This window comes from Topomyia yanbarensis, chromosome 2 (assembly GCF_030247195.1).
Source record: "Topomyia yanbarensis strain Yona2022 chromosome 2, ASM3024719v1, whole genome shotgun sequence".
NCBI lineage: Eukaryota > Metazoa > Arthropoda > Insecta > Diptera > Culicidae > Topomyia > Topomyia yanbarensis.
In genome coordinates, this window is record NC_080671.1 from 468,896,419 (window position 1) to 468,902,418 (window position 6,000).

The window sequence follows — 6,000 nt, forward strand, 5'->3', positions numbered from 1 at the left end:
CTGTTCAAAAGAATCTGTGATCAGAAATTATCAAATAAATTTGTTGCATTACAGAAAAATCGGTGAATGTGGCAACCCTGACTGGTACCCGAATGGTGCGTACACGGTTTGGCTGTGTGCAGGTTAATGTCACCACTGCCGAAGGTACATAGCGTCTACCGCTTGTTGTACCATCCAAACTATATAGCCATGATGTTGTTCGTTTGACATGCGAGCAACCAATGATTCAAACAGACACGCGGCACCTTTATTTATAACCTCTCGTAGTTGATTGAGGCACTTAGGGGCTTCCTATTGACGACTCTGCTTGAAAAAGCTGCTTCATAAATGTGTAATTTTCCCGTGAACTTTTAAATTTTTACGATTTTCAAAAGACTACTTTTATTGCACAGATGTTAAAGTATTACCAATATTTAAGTTAGGCATGATTAAATCTATATAGTGATGGCGGAGCTATAAGCGTGCAAACCCTACATAGTTTCATAACATAGGAGTTATTTTAGATTTTAGAATGACACCTAAACCCAGATAGTTGAGTAAGGTATTTTTAATGCCAAAAACGTTACGTAACAACCTCTGGGGCCAACCCAAATATTTGCTTGGATAGAGTGTTGCAACGGAAATGACAGCTAGATGATACTAGTCTTGGGAACTGTTTAATCAGTGTTTTTCGAAATAATATAACCCATCTGCTGTGGAATGTATGTAATCCAGAAGGCTCAACTTTTTACCATAAGGTTTTTTTCCAGCTACTTGAGAATTGTAAACTCGTTTTATATCTTAGGTATCAGAAATTTCCCAATGAATAATAGCGGAAGCTTATTTCATATCAATTTGGTAAACAATGAGAGAAATTCGAAATAGTTATAAGGAATTTTGAAGTTTTGAAAATAATTTTACGATGACTTGAGAGAAATTAAAGCAAAAAACTTGCGGATGCCGAGGCAGTTTATTCGACCCGGCTCATAGCGGTAGCTGAACAGAGCCGTGGGTCCTTGAAATATGTATGTCAATATGTAAAAAAATTAATAAATAAAATCAAATGCATTGATTGTACGTTGGATCTCCTGCTATCTTTAATTACACCAGAAGAGTGATCGTTAAAGCTGTTTTGGTCCCTGTGAATAGTTGTTTCTTGTTCCTTCTTGCACTCGCGAGTAATTAACATAATTGTTATTAACTTCCTCATCAATGGTGCTAACAGTTGATATTGGGATACTAGATGCTGCTTTTGCAGTTATCATTATGGTCTGAACAGCTGCCACAAATTTGCCAATCCTATTAAAATTCAGCTTTGGACGGCAAAACAGGTGAGCTCTGTACTTTCATTTTAGCTTTGTATTATCATTTGCTATAAACGCGGGAATCCAACGCTGGTAGTTCCAACAACGTGTTTTAAGTTGCTCTGCAAAATGAAACTTTCTGCTTGGGTTAACTTCTTGAATAATATCAGTACTGCATTTCGAAGGTGATGGGCGGCTGACGTAAGCCTCAACTTCTTTTTCGCTTTCAGAAACTACTTCACGCATACTCTTTCGCAGAGAACAATATTTAAAGTCATCGACCTCGGCGTTAGTTCAAAGCAGCGCCTTAGCGTCTACTTCACTAATGACTGCAAGAATAAATCCAAAGTTTCCTTTATTCTCGAGACAATGCACACTAGATTGAGAGGCTGCTGGGTGTAGGGCTGACTTGCGTAGAAGTAAAAAGTATCTGTCTTTAAACTTTAAAGACGTTACTCATGGATCGTTGGTGGAAGAGATATTATTAAGCTAAAAAAATAACCTAATTGAGGCATTTTGAGCATTTTTTATTAACGCGACATATTTTAGAAGGGTTTATAGAAAGACTTAAGGGAGGGGTAAGGGTTTTAGCCTAAAAAACACTTTTTTACGAACTTTTTTTTTAAATTTGTGTGAAGCGAATTGATCAAAACTTTTGTCCATTAAATGTATCATTTCAACAACATTCCGTAATTTTTCTATGCAAAAAATTCAACAAGCAAAAAACTCAACAAGCGTGGCGGTGACGAAACATTTTCTAGAACGTCTGTGGCAAAAACACGATTTTTGGTGTTAACTGCCATTCAAAAACTACTTAACTTCGCATACACATTCTAAGTAAAAAATACCTAACCCCTACGATGAGTTTTTGAGATAATTTTTCAATTAAGGGTTTTTTATTCATAAATGCCCCCCCCCCTTTAAGAAAGTCAGCAATATTATCAGAATTTCGTCATCAATGAGATGTTTTAACTTAAAATTTTTAGACCTGTTAGTATTGGGGAATTATCGTTCTATTGGACTCGGATTAAATTTAAAAAAAAATGCGAGAAAGCCGAAGGCTTTGGCCGCCGAGAGAATTTTAATATAGCTCAAAAGATCCTTTTCCTCGCGTTATTTGTCACACAAATATAGTGATATATATATAGCGCCGCCGCCGATCGAGAATCGGTGCACATATCTCGCTAACACATATTTTGCTAAAATAATTAAAAAATTGTCTATTCACTATATTTCCGTAAATTTTGTGTCCACCGTAAGATTTTGCCGACTCCTGTTTCCTGATTCCAAATTACAATTGCACAATTCAGATCCTAGATTCCAGATTTTCACAAAACATTTCCACATTCTCTTTCGCTCTCTTACTCTCCTGCTCTCTTACTCTCTTACTCTCTTACTCTCTTACTCTCTTACTCTCTTACTCTCTTACTCTCTTACTCTCTTACTTTCTTACTCTCTTATTCTCTTACTCTCTTACTCTCTTACTCTCTTACTCTCTTTCTCTCTTTCTCTCTTACTCTCTTACTCTCTTACTCTCTTACTCTCTTACTCTCTTACTCTCTTACTCTTTTACTCTCTTACTCTCTTACTCTCTTACTCTCTTACTCTCTTACTCTCTTACTCTCTTACTCTCTTACTCTCTTACTCTCTTACTCTCTTACTCTCTTACTCTCTTACTCTCTTACTCTCTTATTCTCCTACTCTCTTATTCTCTCACTCTCTTACTCACCAAAATCACTACAATTTAGCCACTCATTTCGTAAGATTTCCCCACAGTGCACTTTACGAGAAAGTAATATAAAATAAATAACATAATTTACTATCATTTCATGGTTCGTTTTCCCTCCCGGCATTTAAAAGATAAGTCATAACACCAGTTCGGCTGCCCTCGCCCACAACATTTGCCCCCTTCCCCCGCAAGCTGGAATCGCATTTCCCCAGGAGTGTCTTGATTTCGAACGGCAATAAATTGCGTGAATCGCAGAGAATTTCGTTTTATTTATAGTACATGTAGTTGCTCTGTTTTCTCGTGTGTCCTCCACCATAGAAGAGGCACATACGAGGCGGGGTGGTGCTAAGCCGGCGTTGTGATACCAGGAAAAGAAGGCACCCAGAACTTAATTATTTCATTATTCGGCAACTAAATAACAATCATACGGTTTGGTCGACCGGATCGGTTTTCGGTTCTATAGCTCTCGAGCTGAGTTGTTGTGATAGGGGGCATCACAGTTGGCCATGCTGCCAATGATGGGAGTAGGCTGATACTGATCCACTGCCCCGTGTGAATTTATGTCCGATTCGATATTATTAAACACTCGTTCTAGTTCTATTCTCATATCGTGCGCCATGGGCGTGTGGGGTAGGTGGAAAATGTCAAATCTGTAACCAATAAACTAATGTGCTCTGGACGGTCACTTGCCCCGCACTCCCACGTGGAAGCGATTGTATGACGCATTGCTATTACGTGACCAGAACCTGGACGGAAAAGAGTGGGAACGGAAAATTTATCGTTTCAATTAATTCCCAAAACAGGACCAACTGCGTTCGGCTCATCTGGTCGCAATAAAAATTCTTTAATTTTGTAGAAACAAACAAACGCCATCGATTGTTTTTCTATCATGTTACGGAACGAGTGCATTGTGTACGTGTAGAGAGATACTATTCAATTAATTTTTGTTACTCTTTTACTCGCAGAGTCAATAAATAAACCAATCGAGCTATCACTAGACTGGAAGGTATCCGATGCCCAGTACCCAGTGCGGACGACGAAGACAACGTGTAAGTTCACATGCCAACAAGCACTAAATCAGATCGAATGGGCAAACATATAAATATGCGCCAGTAAAAAGACCGATTGGTACCGGGCTGGGAAAAGCGAAAGGAAAACCATTCATTCGCTGTCTGACGTCGCAGCGTAAGTGTGATGGAACTTTCTTCTACTCGGCCGTTCGCCGGCTTGCAAGTAGGCCGCGGGAATTGCTTTCACATGTGCGTTTTGATAAATATTGTGTTTCAACAAATCACAGCCAACTATGTTTGCGATCCGTCTGGAACCTAATGGGGCAGATTTGGATGGATTTAGGTCAATCGAAGGAGGCGTACTTGATAAACAAAAATTCCACATTTCCTACCAATTTTAATCAAATTCGCTAACAAAACCACTTTTCGGCTAACGCTACCCAAAATAGGCCGCAAAAGAATTTTTATGGATCATTGTCACTGGTTTCCTTTTGTGTTTAAAGTTTTTATGAGCAAGTCCTACCATTTTCAGCGAATCCCGAAGCAAAACTTTGAAACCTTCCCTCTCATTCGAAATCCCATTCCGTCCTTTCAGAAACCGACTGGATCAAATCATATTTTTATTAGGAATGTAATAACTTCGTAATTTCTTGGAGTTGAAATCCTTTTTCACCCCTCGCTGTTTCCAACCGATCCGTCGGGAACCCCTTTTCCACCAAGAAACGAACCGAAACAGGGAAAAATCCATGTTCGTCCAAGTAGGCGGCAAGAGGATTAGCCTGGAAAATACTCAATGATATATTCATATTTCTTGCCATGCTTCCCTTTCTGCCCAACAAGTTGCCGGAATCTTGTTCTTTAATTAGTTTTTCCTACGCAGTTTAAATGTTCGGAGCCCCGAAATCAGACAACCGGTACCGCTCGTAATTAAATATGAATGATGCAAAATTGCTACTCCTTTCGGTGCTACAATGAGCCGTGGAAATTCCCCGAATGATGGCAAATGGAAACAGTGTATCATTTACCTGCTGTTTATTGTGAAGAGAATTTTGTGTCGGTTTTGACAGTGCTGGCAGTCTTCTTGGATAAACACGGATTTAAACAAAAATCTTTAAGAATGCCTTTTCAAAAAAATGAGGAGCATCAAGACATATCTATAAAAATATTCATAAGAATTTAAACGATTTACAAGAATTAAATTTATACTAGAACACAGTTTAATTCGAATTCGCAATATCTTACTGCAATTCGTTTACTAGCAACCATGACAACTGTGAGGAAACTCGTTTTCACTCTGACAGGCTGACAGCACACTTTCTCCCAGGCCTACTGTTTGTGGTGAAAACACATGCAAATTTTAAAAATAAAGGCTTTGAGAATGAAAATCTAGAGGAAAAAGGGTTGAGAATTTAAATTTAAATGAGTCAGTCGAATAGAGTGCGACTCTTGTTCGTACATAGGGACCACGAAATGAGCGGTTTTCACTGCTTTGAATAAACAAGTGAGGAAATGTTGCTGTTGGTTTGGCACGGTTTTACGGTTCTTTCATAATTATTAGTTGTATAGCGCATCTGCTTCTGCTATTGAGCCAATCGTAGGGAAGATAGTTATTACATCATCACGCCTAAATGACAGCAGTGATCTTACCCAAGCAGGAGGATTCAAATTATTAGACTATAAAAGCAGTTACGGCAAAATTGATCGAAAACTTCATCCAGGAAAGAGAAAACATCTCCAATAATCCATGAATTAGAAGATTTAATTTGATTGTAATCGCCAACAATAGGCGTAGGCATTCGAACCGGACAATCGACAGTAGATCCCTGTGCAACTGGAAACTAAAATCCCTCTTTTCCATAAAATTATGATGAAGTTGGAATAGATAACAAAACTGAATCGAGGACGGATATGGATGTGGTGCACTCGCTGTTGTTGCATTTAATCGCAGTTGGCGGTGAGTCGAGGGTGATGAACATGA